This window comes from Sminthopsis crassicaudata, chromosome 1, assembly GCF_048593235.1.
Source record: "Sminthopsis crassicaudata isolate SCR6 chromosome 1, ASM4859323v1, whole genome shotgun sequence".
NCBI classification, from domain to species: Eukaryota; Metazoa; Chordata; class Mammalia; order Dasyuromorphia; family Dasyuridae; genus Sminthopsis; species Sminthopsis crassicaudata.
Window position 1 is genome coordinate 721551589 of NC_133617.1, and position 26941 is coordinate 721578529.

The 26941-nt window shown below is 38.1% G+C and overlaps 1 long non-coding RNA gene across 2 annotated transcripts in view; it reads right to left on the reverse strand.

Annotated features, from left to right (window-relative positions):
* Positions 1–26145, reverse strand: part of LOC141555815 (uncharacterized) — a 42561-nt gene extending 16416 nt beyond the window's left edge. Inside the window, exon 1 of one of the 2 annotated variants that reach the window (XR_012486346.1) lies at positions 26082–26145. This is a non-coding gene — a long non-coding RNA (uncharacterized LOC141555815). Of the gene's footprint in view, positions 1–6245; positions 6430–26081 lie in introns of those variants that run through there. The other variant, XR_012486345.1, reaches the window with a different exon arrangement.
* Positions 26146–26941: the final 796 nt, after the last annotated feature.

Consider the following 26941-nt stretch of genomic DNA (forward strand, 5'->3'; position numbering starts at 1 on the left):
AAAGGGAGGTGAGAGAAATAGAGATAGATACACACACAGAAATAGACAGATAGAGACAAAGACACACAGAGAGAGATAGAAAGAGAGATGGAGAGACAGGGAGATAGGAAAGAAGAAGAGGAATAGACTGAGGCAGAGATGAAGAGAGAGAGAGAAGGAAGAGAGTAAGAAGGGAGACAGGAAAGAGACAGACAAAGACACACATAGGAGGGAGGAACCTAGGAAGAGAAGGAGCTAGGGAAGGAAGGAGAGAAAGAGGTAAGAAGGGAGGGAGATAGAGATAGAGATGGAGAGAGAGTTAGGGAGCTAGAAAGGGAGGAGAGAGAGAAACAGAGATACACATAGAGAGATAGACACAGATAGCAGAGATATACAGAGAGAGATGGAGCAAGAGGGGGAGGTAAGAAGAGAGATGAGAGACAGAAATACTCCGAGAGAGAGAGAGAGAGAGAGAGAGAGAGAGAGAGAGAGAGAGAGAGAGAGAGAGAGAGAGAGAGAGAGAGAGAGAGAGATTAAAAAGGGGAAAAACAAATAGACTGAGGCAGAGATGAAGGGATAGAGAGGAAATGAGGTAAGAAGGAAGGGAGGAGAGAGGCAAAGATAGAGATATAGGGTAGGAGAAGAGAGGAAAGGAAAGAGATAGGGAAAGAAGTAGATAAAAAGGTAAGGAAAGAGAGAGTCAGAGATAGAGACAAAGAGAGGGAGGGAGGGAAGATGGGAGGTGAGAAGCAGACATGGAGAGAGATGGAAAGAGAGACAGGTAAGAAGGGAGGGGAGAAAGAGAGAAAGAGGGGTAAGAAGGGAAGACAGAGAGAGACAGGCAGACAGACAAAGATATACAGAGAAATAGAGAAAGAGACAGAGATAGATAGACAAAGAGAGGAGCTAAGAAGGAGGGGGAGAAGAGAGACAGAGACACAGACACACATATGTGTGAGGAGGGAGGGCGGAGAGAGGAGAGGGACTGGGACTTGGTTTATTGAAGAATTAGCTTTCCATTGCATCCCTGGCAGGTCTTCTTTTCAAAGGCTCTCCCCCCACCTCCATCCAGCCCTCCTGAGTCTGTCTGTCTGTCACTGCAGAGAATCTGGAACTGTTCATATTCGCTCTTGAAGCCTGAAGGAAGATGAATGTCTCTCCTCTCTAATGTTCTCACTCTGCTTCTGCCTCCCAGGCAGGAGTGCAACATTGAATCATCTTCCTCCTTGCCAATGAGAGTTTTATGCAAATCCTCCTGGCCTGAACTTGGGTTACACTGGAATGAAATGGTCCCTCAGAACATCCATTAAGCAATGCTGTCCTGCCCCCTGTGGAGGGCCTGGAAGGAAGGACTAGAGAGCAGCAGATGGACAATAAGCATTTGTTATGGACCTACTATGTGCCAGAAACTGTGCTGAGAGCTGAGAATACACAAAGACAAAAGACAGTCTGTTTTCAAGATGCTCATAATCCAATGCAGTGAGATAAAATGCAAAAACCTATGGATAAATAAGTTCTAGGCAGGACAAATTGGAGATAATCAATAGGGAGATGGCACTTAGGACTGAGGGGATAGAAAAAGGCATCTTTTAGAAAGAAGATGGGATTTTGGCTTTGACTTATAAAAAAAAAAAAGCCAGGGAGGCTAGGAGATGAGATGAGGGCAAGCATTCCAGGCATGGAGGAGACTTTGAGAAAATGCCCAGAATCTAGAAACAGACAGGCTTGTTCAAGGGTCAGGAAGGAAACGTGTCTCTGGAGTGCAGAATACGTTGGGCATCAGGGGAGTAAGAAGCCAAGACAGGCAGAAAAGAGTGGGGTTATAAGGACCTTTAAACCAGATTTTAAACCCTTAGAAATGAGAGCCTGGAAGTCAGCAGAGAAGTTAGGGCTAAATAAACAGATCTAAGAATCATCAGCATAGAGATGATTGATTATTGAATCAATGAGAACTGATGGGATCACCAAGTGAAGTACTCTAGAAGGAAAAAATCTACACTGCAACACAATCACCATTAGCAGGTGTGGCCTAGATGAAACTCCTGTTAAATAGCCTGAGAAAGAGAGGGCATATAGGTAGGAAGAAAATCAGGAGAGAGTCATGAAAAGTCTAAGGAAGGAAAATATTAAAGAGAAGAGGATGATTGACATCTCTCAAGTAAGAGAAGAGGTCATAAATCAAGCAATTATGAGATCATAAGAAACTTTGAAGAGAGTCATTTTGGTTGGACAGTGAGTTCAGAAGTTGGAAGACAGTGAAAGTGAGTCCTTAATCGTAGATGGTAACCTCAAGGAATTTGACTAGAAAAAGAAAGAGAGATGTGCAATAACTAGCAGGGATGAATGGGTTAAGTGAGAATTTTTTGAGAATGGAGTAGACATAGTTATGTTTGTAGGTAGTAGGGAAGTATCCAGTAAACAGAGAAAGACCAAGATAAATAAATAGGGATGATAAAGGGGACAGCTTGCTAGAAGGAGATAGGATGGAATGGATCCATTGTGCGAGTAACAGAGCTTGCCCTTAGAAGAAGAACTATCTTTTCCTGTGAGACAGAGGTGAAGAAGGAGAGGTTGTGGCAAAAAAAACCAAACAACTCTATGAGTGATGTAAGATGAGGAGGAGGGGAGAAGAGAGTGCTTCAGTGAATGGTCTTTTTTAAAAATAAAATATGAGTCAAAGTTCTTAGCTGAGAGGGTGGCAGGGAGGGTAATTATGGGAGGTTTAAGAAGAGATAAAAAGCTTTGGAAAAGAAGATGCAGTGAGTGGGCAAGTGAATCAATTAAGGAGGTGTAAATGATACCCAGCTTGGATTTTGTAATAGAAATATATAGTGGATTCAGTCAGTACAGTTTCACGATTTTCCCTAGCTTTGTTCAGCAGGAGGTGAGTAGGAGTAAAGGTAGGAATAATGGGAATGATGCAAGCTTCAGCTTGGCAGGGAAACATATTTGATAGGATAAAGGACTGAAAAGAAGAAGCCAAGGTGGAGATGAACTGATTCATCAAAGGAACAAGATGAGGAAGAGAGAAAAGTATGTGTAGCCAATGCAGGGGGATAGTTTGGGAAGAATTAAAGGGATGAGAGATTCGAGGTCATGATGAGACCAGAGTTTGAGGCTGCAAGGTAGAGAAAGGGGTAGGATTAGCAAGTTTTTAGCGATTGGGTCTCTGAAAAAAATGCATATAACACACATTTAAATTTAATTTGCATTATTAATAATTTCTTATATTTAAAAAAATCAAGAAAACAATAAATCAAGCCCTGACTTATAGTAATTACTGATTTCTGAGGTCTAAATGTTCACATTGAAAATTTAATGATTAGCTCCCACTGTTGAGCACACCATTGGGTGACATAACAGATTGTGATCAGATCAGGAAATTTCAGAGTCTGTAAATATATGTGAACAATTATGGATAATGGCAAGTACAAAAGTTCAACCATCTCTGTATGTAACTGAGACAGAGTGAGGAGTAAGGGATAATAAATGAATGTATTGGGAACTGAGAAATTATGATGTTTGAGAACCTTTTGTTTAAGAATAGGAACTGGAGAGGAGAGAAAGATGGTAAGTCATATACTGAACTCATTCAGAAAAGAAGGGAAGGTCTTTAGACAACAGCTACCAGAATTTTAATTGGGTAGTAGATATAAATTGAGGGAATCTCGGGGGAGGAGATATTACGAGAAATGGTGGTGGAAGGAAAATGGATGAGTTTTGGGGTATGGGGTGATGAGTGAAAGTACAACCAGTATTGGAAAAGATAACTAAGGAGGTTGTATTCAGAAAGAAGCCAGATCTCAGTGAGAGCTAGAAGATAAAAGGAATAGGAAATGAAAAAAATTTAAGATAACAGCAAGTTTATTGCTGATGGAGCAAGCATTCCAGGGGGGCACAGGGGAAGGGGTGGGTAGTTTTAGAGTGAGATACTGGAGGAAGGAAGTTTGAAGGAATGGGAATAAAATAGTGGAGGATGGAAAATGGGGTTTCAGTAAAAGCTGGGGATTCAGAATCACTGGAACTGGAGGTATGGCTGTGTGGACATGTGTTAATCACCGAGGAATGAATTCAGGTGGGTTATTATCATCTCTAGGGGTTTGCCCTCAGAGTGGAATACTCTCAGGGCATGAGGCAGCTCAGGAAAAGGCACCAATTCAGGAAGCAGAGTTTATCTCTTCTCTCCAAAGGCAAGCCAGGAGACCAGTTGAGGGAGCATGATGGAATCTTATTTCCTTTTGACCAGGCAGGAAGGAACAGGACAGCTGGGGCATAGGAAGAAGGGCAGGAAGAAATGGCCTCTTTTTCTGTCCTCTGAAGAGGTCAGATAAGGAGACCAATATGTATGGGATGGTATCTCACTGCCCCTTGGAAACAGGAAAAGGTCAGCCAAGCACTGATTTGGTAGAAAAGGAAATAATATGGGTCATCTCTGAAATTAGGCTTTTCATTCTCTTTCCCTTAAATTTGAGAAGTGGACAAAAGAAAATGAAAGGAAGATTTATTTTAGCTTTTTAACCTGTTTACACTAAGGGATTCCCTGGGTCACAACTGATTTTATTCTCATGAACAGCAGAAAAGAGGAGATATGCTCTCATCTCTTCCCACTCTCTACAGTATGAAATAGTGCAGTGATTTCCACTTAGTGGGTTCAAGACCTCCATCCAAAGAGTTCACACTAAACCTTCTTTAAAGACACCCTAAGCAATAAATAATTGCCCAATTTAAATATATATTTTTTCTCTGTGACCACAGGCATGTATTGTTTGAAGCAACATTGGCTTGTTTTTTCCTGCAGTTGATCTGGCACTTTGGGGGATGAAGTTATCGCCAAAATTATTGTAAGCATTTAATAAATGAATTTAAAGGAATATTATGAATATATTAAATCACCCTAGGAGTTCATAAAACATTTGTTATTGTTGTTAAAAGCATTTAAAGTAACAAAAGGAATCTAGACTTAGAATTAGAGTCCCGTACTTGAAGCCAGGGCTATTTGGGTTCAAATCTCATCTCAGGCTTTTATTAGTTGTGTGACTTGAGCAGATCTTCTGCCTCAGTTTCATCATCTGTAAAATGGAGAGGTTGGTCTCTAAGTTTCCTTTTATCTCTTGATCTGCTATCCTGTGTACTGCTCCTCTAGACGTTGCACTAACTTCCCAGATGGTCTCTGTGGATCCAGAGACTCTCCATCCACCTCTTCCTCACCCATCCCTGATGTCACAACTGATAAAGTGATATTCCCAGAACAGAGTCTGACCACATCACTCTTGTGACTCCCTTGTTTCTCAATACTAACTCCTCCATTTGTCCTTTAAGGTATATTTTTTCTCCAGCTAACATTTCCAAGCTTATTAAACATTACTTCACCCCAGTCCCACTCTACTGTCCATCCAAAATGGCTTTCGTATCTCTCATCTGCATCTCAGCATTTTGCCTGTTCCCAGAAGGCTCTCGCTCTTCATTTCTTATAGCTTAGCAAATTATGACCTGAGGACCAAATCTACCCTATAACTTATTTTCATATGGTCCAGGAGCTAGGAATGATTTTTTATATGTTTAAATAAAACAAGGCTTTATTTAAACACATAAAAAAGTACTCTGCTGAATGGAACTGTTATTTCATGTATTTATTTAAAATTTTAAGCACTTTTCTTCTCCTCAGCTACCTCGATTAGTGGTCAGAAAACTATTTCCTATAGGCCAAACCCAGGCCACTACCTGTTTTTGTCAGAACTTAGAATGTTTTTATATGTTTAAAGTTTTAGTATTAATTTGATTAATATGATAAAATTTAATAAAAAAGAGGTTTTAAAATTTAAATATGTAAAAACTATTTTTAGCTCACAGGCTATATAAAAATAGGCAGTGGCCTAAATATGGCTTGCAGGCCAGAGTTTGCAATCCCTTGTCTAGATAAGGAATTGCAGAATTGAATTAGCTCAAAGAAAATGCAAAATACACTAAATCAGAGAAACTACCCCAAATGTTCATATGGATTATTTGTGTTCAACCTGTGTCAGAGCATCTCTGAGCTCCTAGTGGTCTGCTCAGCCACAGTTGTACACACTGCAACTTGATTCTAAAGGAGTGATGTCATTTTGGAACTCTTCAGAATTGGGCAACAAGGCAGTAAAAGAAAAGACCAGCCATTAAAATTTTAAATAATAAAAAAATTATCAATTCAATATATCAACATAAGAAATCTAAGCAGCTGACCAGCTAATGTTTAACTAGTTTGGTGGTTCTTATTGCTTCTTACTTACGTGATGAGCTTGTTATTATTTTTCAGTTGTCTATGACTCTTCATGACCCCATTTGGGATTTTCTTGGCAAAGATAATGGAGTAGCTCACCATTTCCTTCTTCAGCTCGTTTTACAGATGAGGAAACTGTGGCAAGCAGGATTAAGTGACTTGCCTTCTCTATCCACTGTGCCATGTAGCTGCCTCTTGAGTTATGCCCTTAAAAAAAAAATCCAGTTTTCCCTTCTATATCATGACTTTCCCACCACTGCATATGTTGTGAGTCAGCATAAAAAATTAAATTTAAAAATTACATATAAACACATAAATATTAAACAATGTAAATATTGAAACTTTAAACATGTGGAAACATTCTGAAATTTGGAGGGAAATTTTGTGAAAGCTGCAGAGCATATGACCAAATACTTAACCCAAATTTTACAATATGATACTGTAAACACCCCATAAAAGAAAAAGAAAAAATTCAGTCTTCTCTTATGCAAAGAGATAGCCAAAATTTTGCATGGATTTCCCAGATTGTGGGGGCACCATGCCCCTAACCCCTATGATATGGAAAAGAGACTATACTACCACAGGGCAGTACATGATGAATTATAGACAAAAAGTACAATTCTGTCCCTGCCTTTCCAGCAGTCATAATTGAGGTGAAGCAATCAGAGCTTTGCCTAGAGTTTGGCAACTTTTTTTAGGCAATAATTCTTAAATAGTAGTGTAGAGAAAAGAGGAGTTTTGGGAATTAAAAGACAATTTCAATTTAATAATGCTGACTAGTCTTGTGACTTTGGTCCAGTCACTTTTAACTTCACTGGGCTTCAGTTTTCTCAGCTATAAAATGAGGATTATAATACAGGACCTCAGTCACAAGGTTGTAAAGAAAAGCGCTTTGTAAATCTTAGAGTCCTTCACAGATGAATTCCTTTATTCTACCTGTTTGACATTGGAAGTCTTGATAAAGTTGTTCCTGGGAAACTCTCCTTTCAGGACTAAGTCACTGGATTGCAGATTTATTTTGCAGATAAAGAAACTGAAGCCCACTTAGCCAATGTCACAATGTTGCAGGCAGCAACACTGAGGTTCTGAAGTCTGGTTACCCTTCCTGAGGTATCTTATGCAACACAGCCACCCTTGGATGCTAGGACATCCTTGCTCAAAAAAGACCTCCAGGTAGGCTAGACCATGATGCTTTCCTCCCATGAAGCTCACAACCAGTCGTGGGGAGAATAAGTCTTAGAACATATTCAGTCTTCAGCCCATAAAAAGAGCTCCTGCTTGGATCAGACCCAACCTACAACTAAAGGAGTGGTACCGGATAATGATGAAAAGCATTCTGATTTGCTGAAAGCCAGAAAGAACTGGTGATTCAGGAGGTGCTGAGCCAGAGCCCAGTGCCAGGGAAGATCCACTGATCTCTCCATCTCTTCTCCTTTCTGTTTTTTTTTTTTTTTTCTTTTTTCTGAGGCTGAGGTTAAGTGACTTGCCCAGGATCACACATAGGAAGTGTTAAGTGTCTGAGATCAGATTTGAACTCGGGTCCTCCTGAATTCAGGGCTGGTGCTCTATCCATTGAGCCACCTAGCTGCCCCCTCTCTTCTCCTTCCTGGTGTCTGAGTGAGACCCCAACAGCCGTGAGCGTCCAGCTGTTATAGGTCTGTCAGTACGGGGCACCTGCTTCTTTCATGTTTATTCTTTCTTGATCTTAAGGGAATGAATATTCCGAAAAGGACGTGTGTGTTTGGGAGACTGGCACTGGCCACAAAGTCAGTGGAAGAGCAATGGTCGCGGTAACAAAAGAAAGCACCTATGGTAGAAAAAGAAAGGCAGTCATGGGAAGCCAGGGGCCAGCTTCATGGAATGAGACCCTTCTTCATAGACAGAAGTGCTGACTAATAGGAAAGTACTAATCCTTGAAGTTTAAAAGGGGAAATTTATGAGGATTTTATGTAGGGAGAGAAGGACGTTCACTTACCAGGAAATGTCACACGTTTCTCTAATTTAATTTTGAGCCGACTCTTGCAAGGGACTTTGTACATGCGAGGGGAGAGTATGGAGTCAGTTGGAGATGTTTTATATCCACTGTTCTTGATATAACTTCTTATAAAATATCCTTTTCTAAGTGCTAATGGAGTTCAACTGATTCTGATTCATAACATGGAGCACATCAGTGGGAGCTTGTGAGTTAGAGCAGTGGAAAACTCAGCCCTTCTGTATCTCCCCTTTTACCCCCAAGTCCCAGTAAAAGTAGTTATTTATAATCTGGAGCCTCAGTCTACCAGTATGAGAGCAGATTGGAGGAATGAGCCCAGAGGTGCTAGAGTATCAGAGATGTGCAAGGGTTTCCGGAGATGTGTAGTTTGACCTCTTTACATGGAGTGATTTGTGCAAAGTCACAAGAATAGACAGTATCAGAGTTAGGATTTGAAGTCAGTGTTCTTCACAATATACAGGAGCCCCCAAATGGCTTTGATAGTTCTTCCCAGATCCCCTGCCACAGGGAATCTTAAGTGGGGTTCATGGTTTACTGCCAAGCGGCATGAGTCCCATTATAACATGTAAATGACCAGCAGCAAGTCCAGCAGAGTAATGGGGGGAGACGTGAGAGGAGATAGCCTGGTAGCAATTTACCCTAACCCTCTGCTCCCAGCCCCTTCAACGTTTCCCTCCCATGAATGCTTCTTTTCTCCTTCCCCAGTTCAGCCATCCTCACGGCTGCTTCCATTCGTATCCACAACTTTTCTCTTTTATTCCCTCCCAATGTTCACAAACTCAACCGTGTTGTGTGTGAGACGTGCTGCTGTGTGTGTGCTTGGTGCTGTCCCCCCACTCCCAAAGGCACCACACGTGCTTATTATTTTTAGAGCAAAAACAAATGGCAGCACCAGTGTTCTCTTGGGCTCTGGAAGCCTGGCTGGGGAGCTGGGGAGTTTGCAGCATCTCCATCCGCCTGAGCTGTGTGGGTCTCTGGTGACAGCCTGTGCCAGCAAAATGCCCCATTCCAGATCCTGGCAGCTTCCCCCAAGTGTGAAACAACAGCTCAAACAATGTAAATTCTTGTTCGTTTGTTCAGAACATGAATTAATTATGCTGAGAAAATTCCCTGCCCCTGGACCCTTCTTACTCTATTAGAAATAAGCAGCCCTCTCTTCTGTCAGGACCACAAGGAGGAGCGAACCGAGGGACTGAGGGCCTTGCCAGGGCCGGGAGGTGGCTGGAGGGTCCAGGGCAAAGCAAGAGCTCAGGAGATGGCCTTCACTTCTCATCTGTGGGTGTCTTCCTCCCCTCCCCCTCCTCCCCAATTCCTGAACAAGTCAGTCTTTCTGGGGACACCGTCTACCCGAACCTTTCCTCTCCATAAATGCAGTTGGGTTTCCACCTCCCAGCTCCATTGTTGTTTGTTGGCAGGGACTTTTGGCATCTCGTCTCTCAGGTATGTCAGGCCTCCTCATGCTTCAGTGCTGGGCTTGGCAACATCCTTCTCCATTATTTACTGTTCCTCCTCATTTAGCATCATCTGGGTTGGGAAGCTTTCTCTCTCCTTTCCTCCCCCCACCCTGCATCTCTGTCTCTTTTTTTCTTTCTGTCTCTTTCTCTGTGTGTTTCTGTCAATGGATCTGTCTCTCCTCTTTTCTTCTTCTCTTCCTCATCATCATTCTCCTCTTCCTCTTCTTTTCCTCCTCCCCTTCCTCTCTCTCTCTCTCTCTCTCTCTCTCTCTCTCTCTCTCTCTCTCTGTGTCTCTGTCTCTGTCTCTGTCTCTCTCTGTCTCTCCTCTCTTTCTCTCTTTCTCTGTCTCTGTCTTTCTCTGTCTCTCTCTCTCTGTTTCTCTCTCTCTGTCTGTCTCTCTTTCTCTCTCTCTCTCTCTCTCTCTCTCTCTCTCTCTCTCTCTCTCTCTCTCTCTCTCTCTCTCTGCCTGTCGGCCTCTTAATTCCTCCTTAACTACAAGATAAATAAGAGGTAAGGGGATAATCATGAAACATTGCTTTGCTGATAAATTCCTTAACATTTGTAATGGTTCCATTTTTACATGTTCATTATGATTTAGTACTTTAATCAACAATTTGGAAATACCTTTAGTGGACTACTTGGCGTCTTCCATCCAAACTCTAACGGCAACCATTTAACATCTTATTTAGTGGACAAACACTTGCTTCATGTTTTCTACATTCCAGACCGCTGGGCCACTCACTGTTCCCCCTATATGTGACCCCTCATCTTTCATCTCCATGTCCTTGGACAGGCTGTTCTTCATGCTTATTCTCCTAATCTCTGACTCTTGGAGTCCCTGATTTTCTTCAGATCTCAGGCCAGGGGTTGCCTGAGATCTATCCTGTTCCAAAAATCCCTTTGTATCTAATTTATGTATACAAGTTGTCTTCTCCCAGTAGAATGTAAGCTTCTTAATGCCCAGGACCATTTTCATTCTTATTTTTGTACCTCATGCACCTACCTTGACTCTTGTTAGATCCATAATAAAGACTTGTAGTGTAAAATTGAGCATTGTGCTAAGCACTTGAGGCAGAAACGCTAAAACCCACCAATCTCTGCTCAGGGCTCACTGCAGAAAAGAACTTGTAACAGGAAGTATAAAGGATCCAGGACTCCAGGACAGAGTAGAAAGTGTTCTGAACTTGGTATCATCAGACCTTATCATTGTTATAATCATTGAAATATGCATTCCAGGGAGCAGAGCAGTCCCAGGAAGTAGAAGGGAGACAAAGTTTATATAATACATCTTTCCTGCTATTAAGTTGTTTATTGTTAGGACAGAGGACAACAAGAGATCAGTCAATCAACAAATCTATTTTGGGCCAGGCTCTCAGCCCCTGGGTATAAAGATAGAAATGAAACAGTCCATAAATCCCAGAAGCTTATATTATTTTTTTAAAATTGATTTTTATGGTTATCATTTGTTTTTATGTTACCTAGATGTCCCCCTAGATATTTCTCTTCCTCATTTCCAGAGAATTATTCCTTATGACTTTTTTTAAAGGGGAAGAAAAGGAAAAAAATTCAATAAAACTAATTAGTATATCCAAAGAAAAACTCTGACCTGATATCTAATGATGCACATTCATGGACCCTGCCTGACTTCTGCAAAGAAAGAGGGGGAAATGTCTTCTCCTAGTCTCTCCTCGGGGCCAAGCTGATTCTTTATAGTCTTACAATATTTGATTACTATTGCTTTGTGAAGTACTTTTTTCCTTGATGTTGTAAGAGTCATTGTGTAAATTGTTTCCCTGGCTCTGATAACTTAAATTTTTATCAGTTTATGAAAAACTTTCCATGTTTCTCTGTATACCGCATGTTTGTTATTTCCTACAGCATAACATATTGTCCATTCTAATTCTATATTCATATGTCCTATCCATCTATATCTATATACATATCCATTCTATCTATATACATATCCATATATATCTATAAACATATCCATTCTAATATGCCTGTAGCATAATCTTTATTATTTAGGTCATGTACCTATTTTGAATTTATTGTGGAATATGGTATAAAATGTTGGTCTAAGTCTTTCTGTCAAAATGCTTTCCAAAATTCCCTACAGTTGTTACAAAAAAAGGAACTTTTTCCTAGATAATTTATGTTTCTATGTTTATCTAATGGTGGACAATTGTCACCCAACTGTATCACTTCATCTCTGTCTGGGGCTCAATTTCTTTATCTAAAAAGTTAGGGAGTTTATTTTGTGACCCTAGAAAAAATAATAATTCACATTTAGGTAGCCCTTTTAAGCTTGTTGAGTATTTCCTTACAATAGCCCTGGAAGGAAAAATGGCCAAATATCATTATCTGCCCCTGACATGATATGATACAAGACTCAGATAAGTAGTAAATTGTAAAACCACAATTTGAACCCAGATCTCCTGATCAGAGTTTCTTCTCTAGAGCTGTTTAAATAAAGATAGTAATATATATATCAATGAAATGGTTATATAGAATCATAGAATCAGAACTGAAGAGACTTCAGAATCATCTTGTCCAATCTTTTTTTTTTTTACTGAACAATAATAATGTATATGTAATATATGTTTAAATGTACTTATACACACATACTATACATGACCTGAATTTCTCTTTATAACTTTCATCATATATCAATACTTTATATATAATACTTTATAAGCTCCTTACTTTCCCTTTTTGTCTTTTTAAAGTTTTTTATTTTCAAAACATATATATATATGTATATATATATATATATAATTTCAGCATTCCCCCTTGCAAACCTTGTTCCAAATTTTTCTCCCTCCCTTCCCACCATCTCCTCTCTTAGACACCAAATGATCCAATACATGTTAAACATGTGCAATTTTTCTATACATATTTCCATTATTATGCTACATAAGAAAAATCAGATCAAAAAGGGAAAAATATGAGAAAGAAAACAAAATGCAAAAAAAAAAAAACCCCAACAAAAATTAAAATACTATGTTACGACCCACAATCATTCCCCACAGTCCTCTCTCTGTGCTCTTTTCGTCACAAGACCATTGAAATTGGCCTGAATCACCTCGATGTTGAAAAGAACTTCGTCCATCAGAATCATTGTATAATCTTGTTGTTGCTCTGTACCATGTACTCTTGGTTCTATCCACTTCACTTAGCATCAGTTCATGTAAATCTTTCTAGTCCTCTCTGAAATCATCCTTTTAGAAATGAGACTTTTGTCACAACCCTTGGATGTAAAATCCACCCCCTCCTAGTTTATTGCTTCCCTTCTAATCTTATCTGCATTGGTTTTGTTTATACAAAAACTTTTAATTTAATATAATCAAAATTATCCATTTTGCATTCCTAATGTACTCTAATTTTTTTGGGCCATAAATTTCTTTCTTCTCCACAGATCTAAGAGGTAGAAGACTGTCCTTTGTTCTTCTAATTTGCTTATGTAGCACTCTTTATGTCTAAATTATGAACCTATTTTAACCTTATCTTGGTATAGGGTTATTAGGTATGGGTCAGTGCCTACTTTCTTTTTTTTCCTGAGGCTTCGTGACTTGCTCAGGGTCACACAGCTAGGAAGTGTTAAGTGTCTGAGACCAGATTTGAACTCGGGTCCTCCTGAATTCAAGGCTGGTGCTCTATCCACTGCACCACCGAGCTGCCCCCTCCTAGTTTCTGATATAGTAATTTCCAATTTTCCCAGCAATTTTTGTCAAGTTGTAAGTTCTTATCTCAGAAGCTGGAGTCTTTGGGCTTATCAAACACTAGATTACTATGGTCATTAACTATTGTATCTTGTGAATCTAACCTATTTCACTAATGGACTACTTTATTTCTTAACCAGTGACAAATGTTTCTGATGACCACTGCTTTGTAATATAGTTTTAGATCTGGTATAGCCTAGGCCACCTTCATTTGCATTTTTTTTTCATTTATTCCCCTGAAATTCTTGACCTTCTATTCTCCCAGATAAACTTTGCTATTATTTTTTTCTAGTTCTGAAAAACATTTTTTTTTTTTTTGTGAGTTTGATTGGTTTGGCACTGAATAAGTAATAATTTAGGTAGAATTGCCATTTTTATTCTATTAGCTCTATTTATTCATGAGCACCCGATATTCTTCCAGTTGATTAGATCTGACTTTATTTATGTGGAAAATGTTTTGTAATTGTGTTCATCTAGTTCCTGACTTTGCCTTGGCAGGTAGACTCCCAAATAGTTTAGATCAACTATAATTATTTTAAATGGAATTTCTCTTTGTAGCTCTTGCTGCTGGACTTTGTTGGTAACATATAGAAATGCTGCTGATTTATATGGATTTATTTTATATCCTACAACTTTGCCAAAGTTGTGAATCATTTCTAGTAGTTTTTTTACTTGATTCTCTAAGTATACCATCATATCATCTGCAGAGAATGATGATTTGGTCTCCTCATTACCTACTCTAATTCCTTTAATTTCTTTTTCTATTGCTAAAGGTAATATTTCTAATACAATATTGAATAGTAATGGTGATAGTGGGCAAGCTTGTTTCACCCTTGATCTTATTGGGAATGATTCTAATTTATCTCCATTACATATGATGCTTGCTGATGGTTTTACGTAAATGCTACTTATCGTTTGAAGGAAAACTCCATTTTTTCTTATGTTCTCTAGTGTTTTTAATAGGAATGAGTGTTGGATTTTGCAAAATGCTTTTTCTGCATCTATTGAGTAATCATATGATTTCTGTTAGTTTGGTTATTGATATAGTCAATTATGCTAATGATTTTCATAATATTGAGCCAGTTTTGCATTCCTGGTATAAATCCTACTTGGTCATGGTGTATTATCCTGGATAACTTGCTGGATTCTCTTTGCTAATATTTTATTTAAGATTTCTGCAACAATTTTCATTAGGGAAATTGGTCTATAATTTTCTTTTTCTGTTTAGATCCTATCTGGTTTACATATAATAGCCATGTCTGTGTAATAAAAAGGAATTTTGTAGGACTCCTTATTTCCCTATTTTTCCAAGTAGTTTACATAGCATTGGAATTAATTATTCTTTGAATGTTTGATAAAATTCACATGTAAATCCATCTGACTTGTTCAATTTTTTTTTCTAAAATGGAACTATTTAAATAATATATTTCCTCTATTAATTTGGGCAATCTATATTTTTGAATATATAGATCCATTTCACTTAGGCTATCAGATTTATTGACATATAGTTGGGCAAAATAACTTCTAATTATTGCTTTAATTTTTTTCTTCATTGATGGAAGTTCATCCTATTTATTTTTGATACTAACAATTTGATTTTCTTCTTTCTTTTTTCTAATCAAATTAACTGAAGTTTTATCCATTTTCTTGGTTTTTTCATAAGATCAACTCTTAGTTTTGTTTATTAGTTCAATAGTTTTGTTACTTTCAGTTTTATTAATCTCCCCTTTTATTTTCAGAATTTCAAATTTGGTATTTAATTGGGGTTTTAAAATTTGTTCTTTTTCTAGCTTTTTTAGTTGTATGCTCAATTCATTGATCTTCTCTTTCTCTATTTTGTGCGAGTAAGCATCTAGAGATAGAAAACTTCCCTAAGAATTGCTTTGGCTGTATCCCATAAATTTTGGTATGTTTTCTCATTATTGTTATTCTCTTGGATGAAATTATTAATTGTGTCTATGATTGATTGTTTCATCTACTCATTCTTTAGGATTAGATTATTTAGTTTTCAATTAATTTTTGGCCTATTTTTTCCTGGCCCTTTATTACTTGTAATTTTTATTGCATCATGATCTGAAAAAAATGCATTTATTATTTCTACCTTTCTCCATTCAATTTTGAAGGTTTTATGCCTTAATACATAGTCAGTTTTTGTGTAGGTTCCATGTACCACAGGAAAAAAAAAAGTATACTGCATTTTGTCTCCATTCAATTATCTCCAAAGGTCTATCATACCTAACTTTTCTAAAATTCTATTTACCTTCTTAACTTCTTTCTTATTTATTTTGTGGTTTGATTTATCTAGTTCTGATAAAGCAAGATTGAGATCCCCCACTAGTTTTGTTGTCTAATTATTCTTGCAGCTCTCTTAACTTTTCCTCTAGGAATTTGGATGCTATACCACTTGGTGTATATAGGCTTTGTATTTATATTATTTCATTATCTATGGTATCCTTTAGCAAAATGTAGTTCCTCCTTATCTCTTTTAATTAAATCTATTTTTTGCTTTTTCTTAGTCTGAGACCAGGCTTGCTACCCCTGCTTTTTTTTAAATTCAGCTGAAACAATATAGATTCTGCTCCAGCCTTTTACCTTTCCCCATTTGTATCACTCTGCTTTAAATGTGTTTCTTGCAAACCACATATTATAGGATTCTGGTTTTTATTCCAGTCTGCTATCAACTTCTACTTTATGGGAGAATTCATCCCATTCACATTAACAGTTGAAATTACTCTGCATTTCCCACCATCTCATTTCCCCAAATTATAGTTTTTTCTTTTCTTTTCCCCGTTTACCTCTTCCTCAGTGTTTTGCTTCTGACAACAACCTCCCTCAAACAGCCCTCCCCCTTTATAGCCCCTTCCCCCTTTCTTATCCCTTTCCCCTTCTACTTCTCTTTTCCCTACAATTAGTCTCCCCCCTTCCTTTCCCCTTTCATCTTGTCCAATCTTTTCCATTACAGATCAAGAAACTGAGGTTCAGAGAAATAATGAGTTTGCTCAAAGTCATAAAAGTAGTAAGCAGTGAAAATTGGGATCTGAATAGCCATGAGTATAGTTGATAGTGCTGGAGTTGGAGTCAGAAAGACTGAGTTCAAATCCTGCCTCAAGTACTTACTAGATATGTGACCCTGGGCAAGTCACTTCACCCTATTTGCCTCAGTTTCCTCATATATAAAATGAGCTGGAGAAAGAAATGGCAAATCCCAGTATCTTTGTCAAGAAAATCCCAAATAATGAATACAAAGAGTTGTACATGCTTAAATCAACTGAAAACTTCTCATCATTGCCTATTCTCTTCAAATGAGTTCAACTATTTTAAGTACTTACTATGTGCTTGGTACTCTATTTTCATAAGGAAACTACTTACTATCCTTGAGTATCTAGACCTTAATCAATTGGGAATGTTTTTCTTTTGGAGATCTTTAAATGCCCCAGAAAATAGCCTGCATTTGAAGTTCCATTGATACAATTAAATAACCTGTTTTGTAGAACTTTCCCAGAAATTGCAAATAGTTCCTTAAACAAACTAGTGAAATGTACAAACTAATTTACTGGTCTGTAATTTCCTAGCAAATCAGTAGGTTCCCTAATAAATACCAGCAGAATACTGGCATGGGTCCAGCTTCAGAGGCACTTTTCACAACTGTACAAAAAGTGAGTTTGTAAAAACCACATTGAAAACCTCTCATATCTTCCTTTTTTCTCAATGTCATTGGGGACCATTTTCTCCTCCAGAGAAATCCTTAAGTTTGCAATAAACTGAGACTTGAAGGCTCATCTCATCTGATTCTTTTATTTTAACAATGAAGAAACTGAAATCCCAGGGAAAAAAAAAATTGCTTGGAGTTGTTGGTAGGGTGGGATGAGGGGGAATGTAAATGGCACAGCTGGGATTCCAGCCCAGGTCCTTTGAGCCCAGGCTCCACCCTTTCTCCTTTGTGCCTCACTGGTTACTCCCTAGAGAGCCTTTTGGAAAAAGCCCCTGGACCCTCCATTGATATTTTCATGCTCCTTTATCTGGCCCCCTAAAATCTGATTGGAAACAAAAGGCTGCTCTTTTCTTCTTTTCTGTTGCTGTAAGCAATAACTTGCTCCTGCTCTCAGATTCTCTACCTTTCTTAATTGGGCCAATCTGTTCCCTTGACATTTAGCCATCGCATATATTCTTCCAAAAGCCCTTTCTTGTCAGCTGAGATATTCTCAACTGTCTTGAGCACATTTTTCATTTGGATATCTTAAAGTGGTTTTCTACTAGCTTTTGCCTTTAAAAAAAAAATCACCTACTTCATTCTCCCATTTCCAGATTCTCTCCCTTTTCCCATCCTTCCAAGTCCCTTCATCCCATCTTTAAATTATACATATATATAAATAATTTTAATGGCTTCTCTATTTATAGAGGGACAGGGACTTTTTGCTGTGATGACAAGAATGTAGGGCAAATGTCATCAGTTCTAATGCCTTGCCCCTGGAATGTCTGTAAGTTTGCATACTCAGCCCTCCTAGATAGTTAGGATGTGGGAACAGAGGGAGGAGATGGTGATAGGAATGGAAAGGATTTGTTTACATATGTTTACCTCCAGCACCAGAAAGACTTAGTGGGAATTTCAGATTGCTTGAGGGGGTTTGTGTCATTTATTTTGGGGTGGATAAAAAGTGAGAGGAATTTAAACATCAGGATCCAGTTAGGCATGAGAACTGGGGGACCTCTGGGGCAAGGGGGAGACCAAGTAGAACAAGTCTAGAAGCTGTTATTCTGTTGGATGGGTGTGGTGAGATACAAACAAACAAACAAACAAAAAAACCTACTGATTAGTCCCAGAGCATGCAGATCTGGTATTGTCTTACAAAAGAATAACAACATTCTCCAGCCAGAAAAAAACAAGCAGAAGCAGCAGATGACATCCATCTGCTGAAGAAGAATGGAACAGCAGCATAGGTGGGAGGCAATGACAGCAGCAAGTGCTGTCCAGATGCCTGAAACACATCTCAAACTTTTGCTCTGCCTGTGGCTCATGTACCCGAACATTGCAGATCGTCAGCCTGGGGTAGGGGGTTGACTCACTCATAAGATTAATACAGAGCAGTACATGCAAATAACAGAAGGTGGGTCTCTTATGTTTGACTTGTCTTCTCATTTCTCATTCTCTGTCTTTGTACCTTTGTGCCTGACGTCCAATCCAATGATACAATAAACATGTATTTAAAATACAGTTAATAAAAAGAAAGATGTTTCAGAAAACGTATCATCTAAGTGGGAAGCTGGGGAGACAACACACAAAAGGAGGCAGGAAAGTGAGATGGATGGACACTAAGGAGCTCTTCATATAAGGGCATCTTGTCCCATGAAATTGAAACCCTGCAGAGCAACAGATCCAAACCAGAGGGAGCTCTAACTTCTTCCATCTACAAAGGAAGCCATTGGGAGGAGTCTGATATTCCACCCTCCAGTCCTACAATCAGAAGGAAGAGGAGGTTGAGGGAGAGAGTGTCAGTCAAAGCTTGAGTTAACAGCCTGATAACAAGATTAGAAATTATGAGTTTATACTGAGAGGAGCATTTTATCCTACATACCTTCCCCTTTCCCCAGGTCAAAGATGTGATCACCTCTTTATCAGGATGGCCTTGGCATGTATTCCTGTGCCTTGATATGGATTATTTCTTTTCTTCTTCTCCTTCTTCTTCTCCTTCTTCTTCTTCTTCTTCTTCTTCTTCTTCTTCTTCTTCTTCTTCTTCTTCTTCTTCTTCTTCTTCTTCTTCTTCTTCTTCTTCTTCTTCTTCTTCTTCTTCTCTTCTTCTTCCTCCTCTTCTTCCTCCTCTTCTTCCTCCTCTTCTTCCTCCTCTTCTTCCTCCTCTTCTTCCTCCTCTTCTTCCTCCTCTTCTTCCTCCTCTTCCTCCTCTTCTTCCTCTTCTTCTTCTTCTTCCTCCTCTTCTTCTTCTTCCTCTTCTTCTTCCTCCTCCTCCTCCTCTTCCTCCTCCTCCTCTTCTTCTTCTTCTTCTTCCTCTTCTTCTTCTTCCTCTTCTTCCTCCTCCTCTTCCTCCTCCTCTTCTTCTTCTTCCTCTTCTTCCTCCTCCTCCTCTTCCTCCTCTTCTTCTTCTTCTTCTCCTCTTCTTCTTCTTCCTCTTCTTTTTCTTCCTCTTCTTCTTGTTCTTCTTCCTTCTTCTTCTTCTTCTTCATTAGGCTCAGATATAGTAGCCTTTCTTATCTCAAAGAACAAAATTCTTGCTATGAAGTACATTTCTAGAAAATAGGGATTTCATCTGAATCACCTTGTCAACCATAGACCATAACAATAGGACTGGTCTTACTGCAGATGATGTAAATGGCTATTGCCTAATGTAATAATCATTTAAGAAATGTTTATTAATTGATTGGTTGTTTCATTAGAGAGCCTAATAAAAATCCTTTTCATCCAAATATATCATTTATTCAAGAGCTACAGTAGAGTATTTCACAGGTAAAATCCCTTCACTAACAAACAATTATTTCAATTGGACTAAGCAATGATGACTCTAGGGGCTCTTTCAAAAAGCAAATACTCTAGAGAGATAACACACTTGGTATCTAATATCTTAGCAATAATTCAGTGAATATTTATTGAACACCTCCTGGTACCGGGCACTGTGCTTGGCTCTGTGGAGAATACTAAGAAGATAAGTCATAGTTCTTGACTTCATGAAACTTAGATTCTAGTAGAGGAGATAAGCCATACACATAGATAATTATAAGTTCATATACAATGTGAAAGTGAACAAAGTTGATCAAGAGGACAAAATGAGGATTTAGGGAAGGCTTCAGGTAGAGGATTATCTTGTATAGTATGAAAGATCTGGAAAGAGAGCACGAGGAGGAAAGGGACATAGAGGACTCAGTAAGTGTTAAGAACAAACCTTTTTCTAATTTACAGTATTTCCTAGATCTTATTAAGAAGACAGGTTTATCTAAAAGTAATCCTTGTTTCAGAAGCTTTTTTTTTTAATTTTGCTAAAATGAAGGATGTAGATGTATTTTAGGAACTTCTAACTTATTGTGCTTGCTGCCCTCATTCCAGCTTCAAGGTATAGCACTCTTTCATTAGGGACATTAGTTCTCCTTAAGGGCACTCAGACTCACAAGGCTTCATATGATAGCAGTTTTATTTCTTGCCACAGTAAGGACTTAGAGCTGCAAGTTCAGGCTGATAGAAAGACCTCCCTTTCTTTTCCAGTGAGTTAACCTGCTTTGGTGATTGCACTATCCCATGACTTTTAAGTACTAGCTTGGGTATAGCCCAACAGTAGTGCCTGAGCCTTGCCCAACAACTCCTGTTCCCAGTCCTGTTGCCCTTTTGCTGGTCTCTCTTTGTGGTTCTCTATCATTCAGATTCTGTTGCTTCCTGCTCCTCAAAATTGTCACTGTTCTCAGCTCCAGTTTGTAGTTTCCTGCTGTTTGGTTTTCCTCTCCCAGGAGACTGTATCAGCTCTTGAATGAATTAACTGTGCAGAGGTGAACCTGGAATTCTACCGACTCTTACTGACCCTTTCACAATTCTGGGGTCAGAAAGTTTCCAAGCTATTGAAATCTTCTGTTATTTTAAACCTGGGTTTCCCAGTCTCACATACCCCACAGAGCATCTCCATATCATCATCCGGTAATTAAGAAGCCAATGGATATGAAGTTTCCAAATGAAGAAATGTATATCGACAACCACTTAAAAATTGCTTGAAATCATGAAGAATCAGATAATTGCACATTTAAACACAGATATCACTACACAGCCATTTTGTTTATTAGTTTTCAGGGCTTGTAAAGAGTTTGGGCTAGTTGGGATTTTTATGTTGGATTGAAAAATAATTATCAATAAAATAAAACAAAGCCATAAAACTCCAGATTCTATCTAATTGGCTACAGGGATGCTTTTCTGCTACAACATTCAATGAACCTCTGATCACTTTTTTACTCCTTCTTCTGGTATCTGAGCAGTGTATCTATCTCCTACATGGGCCACATTCTCACTGACTTATGTGGGAGTTTCAAAGATACTCTTATTTCCTTTCTTCTTGTCTTCCATTTCTTCTTCTCCTTCAGGAGCATCTGGATCAGGTTATAGAGGTTATCCCAGCTACTTCTTCAAAGATGTCTGAAAGCACACAGGGAGGAGGAGGGATGTGGCAGCTCTAAGCAGTTTCAGCAAGAGAATGCATTTGTGACTGAGAAGTGAGAAAGGTCTTATGCACAAATGTACCCTTGTCTGAGGCTGAGCCAACTGTATGCTTGGATCATGTTAATGTTGGGGGGTAGGATTACCATCATCATAATAATTTATATAGTACTTACCAAGGGCCATTCACTGTGCTGTGGGCTTTATAATTTCTATCTTATTTGATCCTCACAACAACCTTGGGAGATAGGTGCTTTTATTATCTTCATTTTACAGATGAGGAAACTGAGGCAAAAAGAGCTTAATTGAATTCCCCAGGGTCACACAGAACCAGTGAGTATTTCAGTTCAGGTCTTCATAATTCCAGGCCCAGTACTATAACCACAAAGCTACCTAGTCATTCACAGAGATGGAAGAGATTCAGAGCACTGGAAGAGTGCTGGTACATGTTTTAACAACCAGCTCTCCCTCACCCAAAACAAAACCTCCTCGCTTCCTTCTAATCTCAGTTAAAGTTCTACATTTTGCGAGAAGCTTTTATGCTAGTCCTCAGTCTTAGTGCCTCCCCTCTGAGATGATCCCCAAAGCTTCTATTTTATGTGTAAATAGTTGTTCATATGTTGCTTCTTGATTTATACAAGAAGCTCCTTGGGATCAGGGATTATCTTTAAGTGCACTTAGTATAGTCACTGGAGGTGCTTGATAAATGCTAGTTGACTGGTTGACTATTTTATTTTATACATCTAAAATGTTACTTTGGAAGGTCTGATGAGACTTACATGAATTGATGCTAAATGAAGTGAGTAGAACCAAGAGAACATTGTACACCACAAGAAAATTATGTGATGATCAATTCTGATGATGTGGTTCTTTTCAACAATGAGGGGATTCTGGCCACTTTCAGTGTTCTTATGATGGACAGAGCTATCTGCCCCCAAAGAGAGCACCGTGGAGATTGAGTGTAGATCACAATGTAGTATTTTCACTTTTTATTGTCATTTGCTTGTTTTTTGTTTTCTCTCTCAATTTCTTTCTCCTTTTTGATCTGATTTTTCTTGTGGAACATGATATTTGTGGAAATATGTGTAAAAGAATTGCACATGTTTAACATATATTGGATCACTTGAAATTGAGGGAAGGGGGTGGAAGGAAAGGAGGGAGAAAAATTTGGAACATAAGACTTTGTAAGGGTAAATGTTGAAAGTTATCTATATAGGGGTAGCTAGATGGTGCAGTGGATGGAGTCAGGAGGACCTGAGTTCAAATCTGATCTGAGACAATTCATCCTTCCCAGCTGTGTGACTCTGTCACTCAACCCCAATTGCCTCACACAATAAATAAATAAACTTAATATTAAAAAATTATCTATGTCTATGTTTTGAAAATAAAAAGCTTTAATCTGATTTTTCTTGTGCAGCAAGATAACTATATTTAACATATACTTTAACAGAGTTAACATGTATTGGACTACCTGCCATCTGGGGGAGAGGGAGGAGGAGAAAAGTGGAAAAAAAAAAAAAAGGTTTTGCAAGGGTCAATGTTGAAAAATTACCCATGCATATGTTTTGTAAATAAAAAGCTATAATAATAAAAAAAAAAAAAAAAGAAAAGAAAAAGCTTTAAAAAATAATAAAAAAGAAAAATATATTTTAAAAAATTATTCTGAGCTGGGGTCACCAGAATGAATGACCAGAGACACTAGAGAAAGCCTAGCTGGCCTCTTTTTCATGCAACAGTGGTTTGCTCCAATATCTTTTGAAAAGCTTAACTAAGAGTGTCAATTGGAACATTTCAATGGGCTCATCAATGGTTAGGGAGCTGAAAAATGCCAAGTACTACTTCTGTCTCCTGAAAGAAACCCTTTCCCCAAAGATAGTCATGAATACTGGACCGTATTGTTAGGAAACAGAGAGGAATGGATTTGCATTGCTAATGTGAATATTTGTCAATAAGGCATTTTTCATATGTTGGCTGTGGGATAAGTGTATGCAATTCTCAGCCTCATCTCTTGCTTCTGTCTAATGCTTTCCATCATAAATTTAGAAATTAAAAAGGCTTTAGAGGCCATCTAGTCTCCAGCTTCTTAAACTGTGATTGAAGACTCCATCATAACTGAATGTGGGAGTGGCAAAATTATGAGTTATTATCAGTAAATGTTTGATTTGTATATCTTATATACTTGGGGTCATGTGAAAATTTCTTGGGTGAAAGGGGGTCATGAGTGGGAAAAGTTTAAGCAGCCCTGATTTTAGTTCCATTCCTCATTTACTAATGAGAAAAATGAGACCCAGAGCAGTTAAATAACTCTCCAAAGTTATGTGAGCAGTACGTCACTGAGTCAAGATCTGAACTCAAGTCCTAGGCCTCTAACTTAATTGTTCTATCCACTGAACTGTGATACCTCCTGCTTTGCATTAGAATTTGCATCAGAATTCTCATCATTTTAAATTATTCCCTATTTATCCTGTATAAAACTTGTTTGTACATATTTGTTTATTGATTGGCTCCCTCCATTAGATTGTAAGCTCCTTGAGGGTAGGGACTGATTCTTGCCTCTTCTTGTATTGCCAATACTTAGCACAGTGCCTGGGACATAGCAGCCATATAATAAATGTTTATTGATTGACCAACAGAATCATATAATACTAGAACTAGAAGAAACTACAGAACAAAGACTGTTAAGAGCTGGAACAGGAGAGGAAAGAAAAGGGAATAAACATGCATTAAGCACCTATTATGTGCCAGATACTTACTAAGCACTTTATAAATATTTATCTCCTTTGATTCTCACAACAACTTTGGGAGGTAGGTGCTATTATTATCCCCATTTTACAGATGAGGAAACTTAGAAAAGTGAACATTAGAGCTGAAAAGAACCTTAGGGGGGAAAAAAGAATGTTAGCACAAAGAAATTTACATTTATAGGAGAGATTATTTAGACCATCTCCCTCACTTTATAGATAAGTAAATTGGGCCCCAGATAGAGTGATTTCCTAAAGGCCATATAACTAGAGCAGAACTAGGATTAGAAAACGGATCTTTTGACTATACCGTCTCTGTACAAAGAGCTGAGTTTATGAGCAACTAGAATTAGAAAATGCATTTTAAGAAAACTGAAGTTTTATTGACAGCTGTTTCTCCCTCCTCCCCCAATGCAGCTCTCCTGGATCACTGTCCTATTGTGGGAGAGGCTTGAAAAGCTCTATGGAACTATGAGCTCTACCTTTCATGGCAGGTTTCCCCAAGACAGACAAGTCATAGTGGAGAGTTGTGATAAAAAGTGATCCCCTGGAGAAGGACATGTCAAACCAATCTACTATCTTTGCCAAAGAAAACCCCATGGACAGTATTAAAATGATAAAAGACTTAACACCTGAAAGCATCAAGTTGACTGTCACTCAGATCATGAGCTTCTTATTGCACAATTCAGACTTAAATAGAGAAAGTGGGGGAGAAGCCATCAGACTGAATAGGTGTGACCTAAATTATATCCCTCATGAATATGAAGTAGAAGTGAAGAATAAGGGATTAGATCTTATAGATAAGAGTATCCCAAGAACTATGGACAGAGATTTTTGATATTGTACAGGAGGCAGCAACACACACACACACACACACACACACACACACACACACACACACACACACACACAAAACATTTCAAAGAAAAATAAGAGCAAGAAAGCAAAATAGCTGCTTTACAAGTAGCTGAGGAAAGAAGGAAGTGAACAGCTAGGGAGAAAGGGAATGATATACCCAGTTGAATACAGAATTCCAGAGAATAGCAAGGAGAGATAAGAAGGTTTTCTTAAACGAACAATGCAAAGAAATAGAAGAAAACAATAAAATGGGAAAGACAAGAAAATTAGAGATATCAGGGTGTACAGTTTCTTGCAAAAATGAGCATGATAAAAGACAAAAGTGGCAGAGGCTTAAAAGAAGTAAGAGATAAGAAGTGTCAAGAATATACAAAAGAACCATACAAGAAGGATCTTAGCATCACTAATGAATTCAGTGGTTATTTAGAGGTGGACAGCCTGGAGAACGAAGTCAAATAGGCCTTGGGAGGCTTATGGAGATGTGAGTGGGATTCCGGTTGAGCTGTTTAAAATACTAAAAGATGGTGCTGTTAAAGAGTTGTATTCAATATGCCAGCAAATTTGAAGAAGTCAACATATATATCATTTGTATTAATATAGTATTAATATGTATTGATATAGTATAATTATATATTATATATATAATGTATTAATATAGACCACTATATAGGAAAAGATCCATTTACATCCCAATTCTAAAGAAAGGGAATGCCAAAGTATTTTTCAAATTACCTAACAATTGTGCTCATTTCACATGTCGGCAAAATTATGTTTAAGGTTCTAGGTCTGAGCAATATGTGAATTGAGAATAACCCGAAGAGGATGCTGGTTTTCAAAGGGGCAGAAGAACTAATTATCAAATTGCCAATATTCACCAGATTGTGGATAAAGTAAAGGATTTCCAGAAAAAACAACGACTTCTTCACTGAACACAACAAACCTTTGGCTGTGTGAATCACAACAAAACGGGAGTACCAAATCATCTCGTCTCCTGAGAAACCTGTATGTAGGCCAAGAAACAATAGTTAAAACAGAACATGGAACAACCAATTAGTTTAGGATTAGAAAAGAAGTACAAGACTATATATTATCACCCTATTTAACTTATATGTTAATTTAACATATATTTGTGTTATATACATATACACATATCATACACATATACATTTAACTTAACATATATGTTTATTTAACTTATATCATGGGAAGTGCCAGGTTAGATGAATCAGAAGCTAGAATTAAAGTTAATTAGAAGAAATATCAAAAATTTCAGATACCAAATGATACTGCTTTGATGGCAGAAAGTGAAGAAGAATTAAGAAGCTTCTTGATAAGAGTGAAAAAGGAGAGGGTAAAAGCTGGCTTGAAGCTTAACACCCAAAACTAAGATGTTGGCAACTGGTCCCATCGCTTCCTGGCAAATGGAGAGAGAAGAAATGGAAGCAGTGTCAGATTTTATAATCTTGGGTTCAAAGGTCATTATAGACAGGAACTATATCCGTGAGATCAAAAGACAGTTGGCCCTTGGAAGGAAACTATGGCAAATCTGGACAGCATACTAAAAAAACAGAGACATCACCTTGCCAACAAAAGTTTATATAGCCAAAGCTGTGGTATTCCATATCTCTGAGAATTTTGATTTTGAGATCTTTCCAAATCCTTAGCCTTCTCTATGGATTTTCTTTAAGTATTGACTTTAATGTCTTTAAAGTATTCTTTAAGTATTAAGTATAATAAAGTATTGATTTGATCTCCTTGCTGCCCAAGGGATTCTGAAATCTTCTCCAGCATGATATTTTG